The 14,481-nt window shown below is 41.5% G+C and overlaps 2 non-coding genes across 2 annotated transcripts; both read right to left on the bottom strand.

Moving 5' to 3' along the window:
- Window positions 1-1,794: 1,794 nt before the first annotated feature.
- Window positions 1,795-1,878, bottom strand: TRNAL-AAG (transfer RNA leucine (anticodon AAG)). Its single transcript has one exon. It is a non-coding gene; the product is annotated as a tRNA-Leu (tRNA).
- A 1,378-nt stretch (window positions 1,879-3,256) lies between these two features.
- TRNAL-AAG (transfer RNA leucine (anticodon AAG)) lies at window positions 3,257-3,338 on the bottom strand. The gene has a single exon. It is a non-coding gene; the product is annotated as a tRNA-Leu (tRNA).
- Between the last annotated feature and the right edge of the window lie 11,143 nt (window positions 3,339-14,481).

The following is a 14,481-nucleotide window of genomic DNA, read 5'->3' on the forward strand; positions in this document are numbered from 1 at the left end:
TATTCAGCCATCCTGGTCTCCATAAATGCTTTCCATTCTTTCTTCTATTCGGGATTGTTACTGATTGCGCAGTGAGAATTAAATTTAGCAAAATCTCCCATCCTTCCTGGACATTTCTTTCCTTTAGAACATCCTACCTTTCCTTCCTTTTTACTGAGTCCATTAAAAACTTCCTTTCTACAGTCCAATCTTATAATCTCAGTTTTCGCAGGTTTTCCTCCTTTTGTAGTTCAAAATTATAGGATAGCATGATCGCTGCCTCCTTAGTTCTCAAACCCCTTTACTTTCTCAACCGTTTCCTAATTTTTGTTAAAAATTAGATCCAAATAAACAATGGCAGCGGTGGGACTTGAACCTATGCCTCCAAAGAAACTGAAGCTTTAATCCAGCGCCTTAGACCGCTCGGCCACGCTACCTCTTACAGATGTTTAACGTTATTTATATCAGAAGTTGCTTTGGATGTAAGTGGCAGAAAATATTCTATATCCAATAAGACAAAAAGACAAATGTTATTATGCAACAACAACATAATTATCAGGGAATTGTTTGTACATTGACTCTGGGGCACCATTTTACAAAACATATGACTTGTATCCAGATATTTAACTAATCTTTCCTTTGTTGGCTCATCCGCTAATTTTTAAATATCACTGAATTAGGTGGTATAGATTACTTGCTATGATCTCCCACATACAGGACATTTAAACATGAAGGATTCCTACACCCCTGCCTGTACGTAAAATATAATCAGAAGCAGCAGCAAGGAAGACATTATACAGCAGTGCAGAGCAATGTAGCTATGAGTTCATCACTAGGGTGACTTACTGGAAAGCAGCAGAAGCAGCATGGCTCTGTTTATGTTTGCTAATCACTCTGCTCATCCTGTATTGATAACCCTAAAAAGGCAGCAGGGATATGAGCTAGCAGTTAGACTTCTTTTGACTAAGATTGATTTTGGCAAATTTTGAGAATGGTTGATCATTGATTGAACTGACATGGATGTAACATAGATGGTATATTATGTAATTAATTCTGATGCCTAATGCCAACCTGACCACTCATATGCAGTATTCATACGTATGACTTGTTCACATTTTCCTTTTCTCCTACAGCTCAGTGAAGATCACTTGATGTTACATTTGCTTTCTTAGAGAGCACAGAAGGCAAATAGGAATTTAAAAGTTCAGTCTTCTCAACATCATTATTGACCACTTTACCCTTTTCATCCTTTAAAAATCCTATAGCTTCTTTGTCTTTTCTTTAACTTTTGACTTACTTCCAAAATCCTTTCTTATTGCTGTTGGTCTGTCTTGCAAGCCTCACTTCATTACTGGCTTTAGCTCTTCTAACGCTAGCCAAGCTTTCCCTGCAGACAGCATTATATTATTCTTTAGATAAGAACCCTTCTTTTCATTTGATATTCAATACTTTGTTCCTTTTTAGCAAGCTTTTAAGTTCAGTATTCAGCCATCCTGATCTCCATAAATGCTTTCCACTCTTCCTTCTTTTTGGGATTGTTACTGATTGTGCAGTGAGAATTTAATTTAGCAAAATCTCCCATCCTTCCTGGACATTTCTTTCCTTTAGAACATCCTACCTTTCCTTCCATTTTACTGAGTCCATTAAAAACTGCCTTTCTACAGTCCAATCTTAAAATCTCAGTTTTCGCAGGTTTTCCACCTTTTGTAGTTCAAAAGTATAGGATAGAATTGCCGCTGCCTACTAAATTCTCAATCCCCTTTACTTCCTCAACTGTTTCCTAATTTTTGGTAAAAATTAGATCCAAATAAATAGTGGCAGCGGTGGGGGATTTGAACCCACGCCTCAAGAGCGACTGGAGTCTTAATCCAGCGCCTTAGACCACTCGGCCACGCTACCTCATACAGATGTTCAAACTTGTTTAAATCGGAAATTTGCTAATGATATAAGTTGCAGAAGACATTGTTTAACTAATTAGACAAAAATACAAATGTTATTATGCACGAGCAACGTAGTTATCAGGGATTTTTTTGTACATTGACTCTGGGGCACCATTTTCCAAAACATATGACTTGTATCCAGATATTTAACTAATCTTTCCTCTGTTTTCTCATCCGCTAATTTTTAGATATCACTGAATTAGGTGGTATAGATTACTTGCTTTGATCTCCCATATACAGGACACTCAAACATGAAGGATTCCTACACCCCTGCCTGTACGCAACAGATAATCAGAAGCAGCAGCAAGGAAGACATTATACAGCAGTGCAGAGCAATGTAGCTATGAGTTCATCACTAAGGTGACTTACTGGAAAGCAGCAGAAACAGCATGGCTCTGTTTATGTTTGCTAATCACGCTGCTCATCCTGTATTGATAACCCTAAAAAGGCAGCAGGGACATGAGCTAGCAGTTAGACTTCTTTTGACCAAGATTGATTTTGGCAAATTTTGAGAATGGTTGATCATTGATTAAACTGACATGGATGTAACATAGATGGTAAATGATGTAATTAATTCTGATGCCCAATGCCAGCATGACTACTTATAAGCAGTATTCATACATATGACTTGATCACATGTTCCTTTTCTTCTACAGCACAGTGAAGATCACTTGATGTTACATTTGCTTTCTTAGAAAACACAGAAGCAAAACAGGAATTTAAAAGTTCAGTCTTCTCAACATCATTATTGACCACTTTAAATTTTCCTCCTTTAAAAATCCTACAGCATCTTTGGCTTTTCTTTAGCTTTTGACTTACTTCCAAAATCCTTTCTTAATGCTTTTGGTCTCTCTTGCATGCCTCAATTCATTACTGGCTTTAGCTCTTCTAATGCTAGCCCAGCTTTCCCTGCAGACAGCATTATATTCTTCTATAGATATGAACCCTTCTTTACAATTGGTACTCATTTCTTTGTTCCTTTTTAGCAAGCTTTTAAGTTCAGTATTCAGCCATCCTGGTCTCCATAAATGCTTACCACTCTTCCTTCTTTTGGGGATTGTTACTGATTGTGCAGTGAGTATTTAATTTAGCAAAATCTCCCATCCTTCCTGGACATTTCTTTCCTTTAGAACATCCTACCTTTCCTTCCTTTTTACTGAGTCCATTAAAAACTGCCTTTCTACAGTCCAATCTTAAAATCTCAGTTTTCGCAGGTTTTCCACCTTTTGTAGTTCAAAAGTATAGGATAGAATTACCGCTGTCTCCTAAATTCTCAACCCCCTTTACTTCCTCAACTGTTTCCTAATTTTTGGTAAAAATTAGATCCAAATAAATAATAGCAGCAGTGGGACTTGAACCCACGCCTCCATAGATACTGGAGCCTTAATCCAGCGCCTTAGACCGCTCGGCGACGCTACCTCATACGTATGTTTAAACTTATTCAAATCAGAAATTTGATAATGATATAAGTTGCAGAAAACATTGTATAACTAATTAGACAAAAATACAAATGTTATTATGCATGAGCAACATAGTTATCTGGGATTTTTTTGTACATTGACTCTGGGGCACCATTTTCCAAAACATATGACTTGTATCCAGATATTTAACTAATCTTTCCTCTGTTGGCTCATCCGCAAATTTTAGATATCACTGTATTAGGTGGTATAGATTACTTGCTATGATCTCCCATATACAGGACACTCAAACATGAAGTATTCCTACACCTCTGCCTGTACGTAACAGATAATCAGAAGCAGCAGCAAGGAAGACATTATACAGCAGTGCAGAGCAATTTAACTTAAAGTGCATCACTAGGGTGGCTTACTGGAAAGCAGAAGAAGCAGCATGGCTCTGTTTATGTTTGGTAATCAATCTGCTCATCCTGTATTGATAACCCTAAAAAGGCAGCATGGATATGAGCTAGCAGTTAGACTTCTTTTGACCAATATTGATTTTGGGAAATTTTGAGAATGGTTGATCATTGATTGAACTGACATGGATGTAACATAGATGGTAAATTATGTAATTAATTCTGATGCCTAAAGCCAACATGACCACTCATATGCAGTATTCATACGTATGACTTTTTCACATGTTCCTTTTCTTCTACAGCACAGTGAATATCACTTGATGTTACATTTGCTTTCTTAGAGAACACAGAAGCCAAATAGGAATTTAAAAGTTCAGTCTTCTCAACATCATTATTGACCACATTACCCTTTTCATCTTTTAAAAATCCAATAGCATCTTTGACTTTTCTTTAAATTTTGACTTACTTCCAAAATCCTTTCTTTTTGCTTTTGGTTTCTCTTGCAAGCCTCAATTCATTACTGGCTTTAGCTCTTCTAACGCTAGCCCAGCTTTCCCTGCAGACAGCATTATATTCTTCTTTAGATATGAACCCTTCTTTACATTTGATACTCATTTCTTTGTTCCTTTTTAGCAAGCTTTTAAGTTCAGTATTCAGCCATCCTGGTCTCCATAAATGCTTTCCACTCTTCCTTCTTTTTGGGATTGTTACTGATTGTGCAGTGAGAATCCCTGACAGGAAGTGGTGGAGGCGGAGCCTGCCATATGCTGCAAGAGTTGTGCTGTGTGTGGAGAGAGCTCCTGGGAAGGGAGGAGAGCCAGGCGGAGGTGACCGAGCGGACCGGGAGGACCAGTAGGAGGCGACCGGAGGGACGAGCGCAAGAGAGCGCTGTGGCAGCGTGCAGTGCCGGCCAGCGGAGGGTGCCAGGTGGTGGTGACCAGGAGGTGATCAGGAGGACCGGTAAGAGGCGACCGGAGGGACAAGCGCGCTGTGATAGCATTCAGCGTCCCTAGAGCAGGTGAGTGAGGGGCAGGAGGCCGCGATAAGCGGCCCTACTGAACCCAAGTGTGTACTGTACTGTATTGTATTTGTATCTGTATTGTAATTGTATTGTATTCCCTAGTCCATATTTAATTGATTACCCCCCGTCCATATTTAATTGATCACCCCCGTCCATATTTAAATTGATTCCCCTGAACACCCCCGTCCATATTTAACTGATCCCTCTGACCACATTAAATTGACCCCCCCGTCCTCATTTAATTGATCCCCGACCACCCCGTCCATATTAAAGTGATCCCCCTGACCACATTTAAATGAATGACCCCCCCAGCCCATAATTGATTGATCCCCCTTGTCCTATTTAATAGATTCCCCTTGTCCACTTTTACTCATCCCCAGTCCCTATCTATTTGACTTATCCCCCACCATATTTAATTAACCCCTGTCCATAATTAATTGATTGATTCCCCAGACCACAATTAATTATTTCCCCAGTCCATATTTATTGATATTATTGATACTTATTGATCCCCAGTCCTTAGTTAATTGACCCACCGTCCATACCTATTTATTTGCTTTACCCCCCATCCTATTTAATTAAACCCCCTGTCCATAATTAATTGATTGATTCCCTAGTCCACAATTAATTATTTCCCCAGTCCATACTTATTGATCCCAGTCCATAGTTAATTGACACACCGTCCATACTTAATTAATCCACCTGACCCACTCAGCTGATCCCCGTCCATACTTAATTGATCCCCCGTCCATACTTAACTGATCCAGCGCCGATATCTAATCGATACACTTGCACATCCCTAATTGATCCCCGTCCATACACCTATATATAAATAATTGTGTTTTGTACTTGTACATATATACTGACTGTATCCCCATATTTAGAATGACGTCCATGTTGGCCAGAGCCGTGCAGTGTACATCTTGCGCAATGTATGCATTCCCTGAGCTACCGCTCAGGGATCCATACTGCTGCGAGAGATGTGAGCATATCGTGCACTTGGAAGCCCAAATCTTGGATCTAAGTGCTCAGATAGCGGTACTGAGGAGCATCGACAACATGGAACGGAGTTTGCTGCTCACCGAGCAGACACTCAATGGGTCAACACTGGGGGTGGAGCTTAGTGGGGAAGTGCAGGCTGAACAGGCAGGGAGCTGGGTAACAGTTAGAAGGGATAGAGGGAAGAAGTATAGGAAGGCTGGTTCAGAACCGGCATTATTGGAGCACGACAGATCCTCTGACCGCCGGGGGAGTGTATGCTCCAGTAATGAGGGGGAGGGGGGAAGTGTAGGGCAGGCTAGACAGGTTCTGGTAGTGGGTGACTCTATTATTAGGGGGACAGACAGGGCAATCTGTCACAATGACCGGGATCGCCGAACGGTGTGCTGACTCTCTGGCGCTCGAGTCCGGCACATCGCGGATCGGGGTGACAGGTTACTGGGTGGGGCTGGCGAAGACCCAGCGGTCATGGTCCACATCGGCACCAATGACAAAGTGAGTGGTAGATGGAGGGTCCTTAAAAATGATTTCAGGGATCTAGGTAGGAAGCTTAGGGCAAAGACCTCCAAGGTAGTTTTCTCAGAAATACTACCAATCCCACGAGCCACACAGGAGCGCCAACGGGAGGTTAGGGAGGTGAATAAGTGGCTAAAGAGTTGGTGCAAGGCAGAAGGGTTTGGGTTCATGGAGAACTGGGCCGACTTCGCTGTCGGCTACAGGCTCTACCGTAGGGACGGGCTGCACCTCAATGGGGAGGGTGCAGCGGTGCTGGGGAAGAAGATGGCTAATAGGTTGGAGGAGTTTTTAAACTAGAGACAGGGGGGGGAAACCAAGGAAATAGGTGGGATGTGAGGCAAGCAAGGGGGAAGGGGAGAAGTGAATATAATGAGGGTGGAGAGGGGGGTGGGGATAGTACAGTTAGATTGTTAGAGAAGAATAGGATGCTAAATAACCCCAAAGTTTTATCTTGCATGCTGACCAATGCAAGAAGCCTGACCAATAAGGCGGATGAGCTGCGGGCGCTTATATCGGAGGAGAGGTATGACATCATAGGTATAACAGAGACTTGGATAGACGATAGCTACGACTGGGCGGTAAATTTAACAGATTATAGTTTATTTAGAAGGGACCAGAAACAGGGGAAGGGCGGAGGAGTCTGCTTATATGTAAAGTCACGTCTAAAGCCCAGACTAAGGGAAGATATAGGAGAGGGAGAAGAGGGGGTCGAGTCCATGTGGGTAGAGAGAGAGGGGGCAAAAAATAATAATTAAATATTACTGGGGGTCTGCTATAAGCCACCCAATATAACAGAGGAGAATGAGAAACTGCTATTAGGACAAATAGACAAAGTAGCAAAACATAATGAGGTGATTGTAATGGGGGACTTCAACTACCCGGATATTGACTGGGAAACAGAAACCTGTAGATCGCAGAAAGGAAAAACTTTCTTGACAAATATCAAGGATAATTATCTCTCCCAACTAGTGCAGGAACCAACGAGAGGGAAGGCAGTGTTGGACTTAATATTGACTAATAGGCCTGATAGAATAACTGAGGTACAGATAGGGGGGCACCTAGGTAATAGCGATCATGATATTATCAATTTCAAAATGCCCTTCAGTAGGGTTATCAATAAGGGAACAACTAAAACATTAAACTTTAGGAGGGCGAAGTTTGATCAGCTGAAAGAAAACCTTCATCTTATAGACTGGGACAAAGTTCTTAATCAAGGAAATACGAATAGTAAATGGGAAACCTTCAAAAGAATTCTGAATACTCAGTGCGAGAGGTATATACCGTATGGGAATAAAAGGGCCAGAAATAAGAGGAAACCGATATGGTTGGATAAGAACGTAAAAGGGGCGTTAAATAGCAAAAAAGAGGCATTCAAGAGATTAAAACAGGAAAACAGCAAGGAGGCACTAATGTGTTACAAGGAAAAAACGAGAACCTGCAAAAAACAAATAAAAATAGCAAAGGAGGAAACAGAGAGACGTATTGCTAGGGAAAGTAGATCAAATCCCAAACTGTTCTTTACGTATATAAATAGTAAAAGGATTAAATCGAATAATATTGGACCGATAAAAAGTGATGAAGGCAAAATCATAGAGAAAGATGAGGATAAAGCTAATCTATTAAATAAATTTTTTTCGTCAACTTTCACAAAGGAAAAAGAACTAACAGGCGAAATGAGAAGTGACAAGCTTAATCCTCCACTAAGTATGACAAATCTAACCCAAGCTGGGGTACAGAAACGCCTCAGTAACATTAAAATAAACAAATCACCAGGACCTGATGGCATACACCCACGGGTACTAAGGGAGCTAAGTAATGTGATAGACAGACCGTTATATCTTATATTTAAGGACTCTGTTGAGACTGGGTCTGTACCACTTGATTGGCGACAGGCGAATGTAGTGCCAATATTCAAAAAGGGAGCAAAAAGTAACACCGGAAACTATCGGCCGGTGAGTCTGACGTCCGTTGTGGGCAAAATTTTTGAAGGCTTTATTAATGAGGCAATCATGGAGCATCTTGACGCTAATAATCTATTAACCCCGAACCAACATGGATTCATGAGGAATCGCTCCTGCCAAACAAACCTGATTGACTTCTACGAGGAGGTTAGCTCTCGAGTAGATCAGGGGGAACCAGTGGATGTCGTGTATCTCGACTTCTCAAAAGCGTTCGATAGCGTGCCACATAATAGGTTGGTATACAAAATGAGAATGATGGGGCTGGGGGAAAATGTCTGCAAGTGGGTAGCTAACTGGCTAAAGGATAGAAGGCAGAGGGTGGTTATAAATGGAATATACTCAGATTGGGTAAGCGTCACTAGTGGGGTACCACAGGGGTCTGTACTAGGCCCAATGTTATTTAATATCTTTATTAACGACATAGTCAACGGGATAAATAGTAAAATATCAATATTTGCAGATGACACAAAGTTATGTAAAACAATTAATACAAAAGAGGACAGTGCAGACCTACAGAGGGATTTGGATAAGCTGGGTAGGTGGAGCATTAAATGGCAAATGAGGTTTAACGAGGAGAAATGTAAGGTCATACATATGGGAAGGAAAAATGGAAGTCACCAGTACTCACTGAATGGGAAATCATTGGGGAATTCAGAGATGGAGAAGGACTTGGGCATCTTGATTGATAGCAAACTAAATTGGAGTGCCCAAAGTCAGGCCGCTGCTGTAAGGGCAAACAGGGTAATGGGATGTATCAGAAGAGGTATAGCTGCAAAGGATGAGAACATTGTTCTTCCACTGTACAAAGCACTGGTCAGACCACACTTGGAATACTGTGCTCAGTTATGGGCCCCAATATATAGAAAGGATATAAATGAGCTTGAAAAGGTACAAAGGAGGGCAACAAAATTAATAAGGGGAATGGAGGGACTGCAATACCCAGAGAGGTTGGCAAAACTAGGACTATTCAGCCTGGAAAAGAGAAGGTTGAGGGGGGACATAATAAATGTGTACAAATATGTTAGGGGACAGTATAGAGACCTTGCCCGGGATTTGTTCAAAAGGAGGGATATTACGGTAACAAGAGGGCATTCACTAAGACTGGAAGAGAAAAGGTTTCAGCACCAGCATAGGAAGGGGTTCTTTACAGTAAGAGCAGTGAGAATATGGAATTCACTGAGTGAGAAGACGGTAATGTCGGATTCACTAAACCAGTTCAAGCGGGGACTGGATGCTTTTCTAGATACCAGGCAGATTTCTGCATATACTTAAAAATAGAATAAAATAGTAGGTTGATACAGGGATTTATTCTGACTGCTGGTTTCAGAGTCGGGAGGGAATTTTTCCTCAGGTGAAGATTGGCTAAATCATTTGGGGTTTTTGCCCTCCTCTGGATCAACTTTAGCAATTACAGAACTAACAGGTCGAACTTAATGGATGCAAGTCTTTATTCGGCTTTACTAACTATGTAATTTAATTTAGCAAAATCTCCTATCCTTCCTGGACATTTCTTTCCTTTAGAACATCCTACCTTTCCTTCCTTTTTACTGAGTCCATTAAAAACTGCCTTTCTACAGTCCAATCTTAAATTCTCAGTTTTCGCAGGTTTTCCACCTTTTGTAGTTCAAAAGTATAGGATAGAATTACCGCTGCCTCCTAAATTCTCAACCCCCTTTACTTCCTCAACTGTTTCCTAATTTTTGGTAAAAATTAGATCCAAATAAATAATGGCAGCACTGGGATTTGAACTTACGCCTCCATAGAGACTGGATCCTAAATCGAGTGCCTTAGACCGCTCGGCCACGCTACCTCATACGGATGTTCAAACTTATTTAAATCAGAAATTTGCTAATGATATAAGTTGCAGAAAACATTGTATAACTAATTAGACAAAAATACAAATGTCATTATGCATGAGCAACGTAGTTATAAGGGATTTGTTTGTACATTGACTCTGGGGCACCATTTTACAAAACATATGACTTGTATCCAGATATTTAACTAATCTTTCCTCTGTTGGCTCATCCGCTAATTTTTAGATATCACTGAATTAGGAGGTATAGATTACTTGCTATGATCTCCCATATACAGGACACTCAAGCATGAAAGATTCCTACACCCCTGCCTGTATGTAACAGATAATCAGAAGCAGCAGCAAGGAAGACATTATACAGCAGTGCAGAGCAGTGTAGCTAGGAATCCATCACTAGGGTGACTTACTGGAAAGCAGCAGAAGCAGCATGGCTCTGTTTATGTTTGCTAATCACTCTGCTCATTATGTATTGATAACTAGAGATGAGCGTTGTTCTACTCGAACTGTTCGCCAATCTCAAATTCGAGCTGTTTTGGGCGGTGTTCGAGCCGTTAAGCGAACACGAACGATTTGAGAATAATTCGGCTGTTCGAGGTTATGTTCGATAACTGTTCGTGCACCAAAATCCTAACTGGATTTTTTCTCAGTAATGATGAAAATTAATGTTAATACGCAGTTTGAGTGTACAGCGGGGTGGGGGGAGGGGCAGGGGATGTATCTCTGCAGGAATAATGAAGATCTCCATTTTTTTTTCTCTTTCCCGCATTTACAGTGGGGAGGTGCAATCTGTCAGCCTATCAGCAGCGCACACACGGAGCGAAGTGCTTTTTTTCACACAAGCAAGGGCATGTGTCATTGGCAGTGTATGTCACATGTCCTTGCCCTATAAGACCAAGCCATTTTCCCCGTCGCCACCATTTTCTCACTGCTGCAGCTGCGTGTTAGACGGCACCGCTGTTGCTGTGTGCGCTATACCTTGTTAATTTCAAGCCAATTTTCGCACAAATCTACAGATAGCTTGAGAGTAGGGAATAGTTGTGATTGCAGTCCTTTTAAGGACTAGGTTACAGCATTTCCTACGACTTTTATCAGGCAGGTCTGTGCTCTTAAATAGATAGGTTGTGGGAGTAAAGACTAATTGTAATTGGAGTCCTTTTCAGGACTAGGTTACATCAGTTCCTATCAGTTTTTGCCAGGCAGGTCTGTGCCAGTGCTCTGCAAGTTTTTTTCACAGCATTTGCCTGAATCTAGCAAAGCTAATCCTTTTTGGCCTATTGCAGAGTGTGTTAGTCAGTGGAGTAGCCTATCTGTGTTGCAAGATATACCACCTGTGTATAGAATAACAATTTTTTTACTGCACCTAGTGAAGTAAAATCTTTTGGGCATAGCATCATTCTATTAGTCCATCTATACTGACCTCCATCAGGTTGCAAATTGAATATCTTTTTTTTCTGCATCTAGCTCTGAAAAAATATTGGGCTTGTAGCTGTGTGTGGGACTTGTTCTATTAATCCATCTATACAGACCTCCATCAGGTTGCAAACTGAATATAATTTTTTTCTGCATCTACCTCTGAAAAAATATTTGGGCTTCTAGCTGTGTGTGGGACTTGTTCTATTACTCCATCTATACTGACCTCCATCAGGTTGCAAATTGAATATAATTTTTTTCTGCATCTAGCTCTGAAAAAATATTGGGCTTCTAGCTGTGTGTGGGACTTGTTGTATTAGTCCATCTATACTGACCTCCATCAGGTTGCAAACTGAATATATTTTTTTCTGCATCTACCTCTGAAAAAATATTGGGCTTCTAGCTGTGTGTGGGACTTGTTCTATTAATCCATCTATACAGACCTCCATCAGGTTGCAAACTGAATATAATTTTTTTCTGCATCTAGCTCTGAAAAAATATTTGGCCTTCTAGCAGTGTGTGGTACTTTCTCTATTAGTCCATCTATACTGACCTCCATCAGGTTGCAAATTAAAAATAATTTTTATCTGCATCTACCTCTGAAAAAATATTTGGGCTTCTAGCTGTGTGTGGGACTTGTTCTATTAGTCCATCTATACTGACCTCCATCAGGTTGCAAATTGAATATAATTTTTTTCTGCATCTAGCTCTGAAAAAATATTGGTCTTCTAGCTGTGTGTGGGACTTGTTGTATTAGTCCTTCTATACTGACCTCCATCAGGTTGCAAATTGAATATAATTTTTTTCTGCATCTAGCTCTGAAAAAATATTGGTCTTCTAGCTGTGTGTGGGACTTGTTGTATTAGTCCATCTATACTGACCTCCATCAGGTTGCAAACTGAATATATTTTTTTCTGCATCTACCTCTGAAAAAATATTGGGTTTCTACCTGTGTTTGGGACTTGTTCTATTAATCCATCTATACAGACCTCCATCAGGTTGCAAACTGAATATAATTTTTTTCTGCATCTAACCCAGCCAATTGTTTTGGCCTAATACCACAGTTTGGCCACTCAGCTCTGCTCGGTTCCCATCCATTATTTTTTTGTGCAAACAACTCCAGAGTTGTGAATTAGTTAACCACCAAAATGAGTGGAAAAAGGCCTGCTGCTGGTGGAAAGGGGAAAAGGCGTGTTGGGAAGGGGAAAAAAGGTTGTGTCCGTGGGGTAGGTGTTAAAGCAACAGTAACATCTGCAGAAGAAAGACCATCTTCCAGCCAAACTAAAATGTGTACTTCTTTTAGCGGACATTGTGATAAAATCCCTTTCTTACGGCCACGCCAATCGCTACAAATTCCAGATGAGGCACAAAAACAGCAGGTGCTTCAACGGATATCAAGTGCTCCTTTAAGTGGGCTCTCCTCCACATCAAAGTCAACATCACAAATACTCCAGTCCTCAAAGGTGTCACCCCAATCGCACTTGCTTCCTCACAGCTCCCAAATCTCCAGCTGCCCATCTGAGTATGAGGTAGAACAGATGGTTGAGTGTGCAGAGCTGTTTACTCATACTATAGCCTGGGAATCAGAGGTCGACTCCAGCGCTTCTGTGAATCCAGACGAGGAAATGATCTGCACTGATGCCCAGAATCTTTATGAGTCGGATCCAGGACCAGACGCAGAAGGTTCTGACCATAATGTAGACCCTCATTCCCAAACTGTAACTGTTATGTTCTGCTACCAGAGCTAAGGAAAGAGAGGAGATCTGTCCCTACGATAGAACTCAGCTTGATCCCTACGATGTAACAGGGAACCTGATCCTGCGATCAGACCTGCTAAAGTCCTCAGCTAGTCTGTATGGAGACCTATAGATGTGGGGAAGGGATCCCTACAAGTACTAGGGACTGGAAGCAAAATGGACACCTCCTAACAGAAATAGTAGCAAAAAGACGAACAAACAAATAATATAGAACACAGAGGTCCGAAGACCAAGCAAACTAACAGAGTAAAATACTGAGCACAGGCTAGCTAAAGAGTAGTAATACAATGAAGTCCAGCAAAGCCAGAAGGGCGGAGCAGGACTAAATAGGCCAACAAGGTCATGTGACCAGCAATAGAAAAAACCTAAGAGCAAGGTTCTAACAGTACCCCCCCTTCTAAGAGGATCCTCCGGATCCCCTAGGCCCAGGCTTATCAGGAAACCTCCTGTGAAACGCTCTGATAAGTCTGGACGCGGAAACATCATCCGACCTCACCAATGAGTTATCCTCGGGTCCGAAACCTTTCCAGGCCACGAGATACTTCAAACTACCTCTATACCATCTAGAATTAAGGATGCGAGAAATTTCATATTCCCCGTCCTCCACCACCGGAGGAACAGAGGCAGAGGCGTCACGATCCGACACAACAGCTTTTTTTAACAGAGAGACATGAAACACCGGATTAATTCTCCAGGAGGTAGGAACCTCCAACCTAACAGCAGATTGGTTGACAACCTGAAGCACCTTAAACGGCCCTACAAACTTGGGACCCAATTTCTTAGAGGGAATCCTCAACCGCAGATTCCTAGAGGACAACCAAACCATGTCACCAACAGCGAACAAAACCTCCTGTCGTTTCCTATCAAAGTAGTCTTTAGATTTTCTGTTAGCCTCCAGAAGATTACCACGCACATCCGTCCAAACTCTCTCTAAATCGCCGGAAAAATTCTCCTCCTCAGGCACGGCAGATACCAACTTGGAGAACTACCCAAACGACGGATGTCTCCCAGAACAACAAAAAAAGGCGAACAACCAGCAGAAGAAGACGTATGATTGTTTAGAGCAAATTCAGCAAGTGGCAGAAACTCAGACCACCCCTCTTGATTGTCTGCCACAAAACAACGCAAGAACTGCTAAACATCCTGGTTTTTCCTTTCTGTCTGGCCATTAGATTCAGGATGATATCCGGATGAGAACGACAAATGAACTCCCAACCTTTCACAAAAGGCACGCCAAAAACGAGCCACGAACTGAGGTCCCCTATCAGAAAC

The sequence above is a fragment of the Phyllobates terribilis genome, unplaced genomic scaffold (assembly GCF_046119375.1).
Source record: "Phyllobates terribilis strain yellow unplaced genomic scaffold, ASM4611937v1 Scaffold_11__3_contigs__length_659146591, whole genome shotgun sequence".
Classification (NCBI taxonomy): Eukaryota; Metazoa; Chordata; class Amphibia; order Anura; family Dendrobatidae; genus Phyllobates; species Phyllobates terribilis.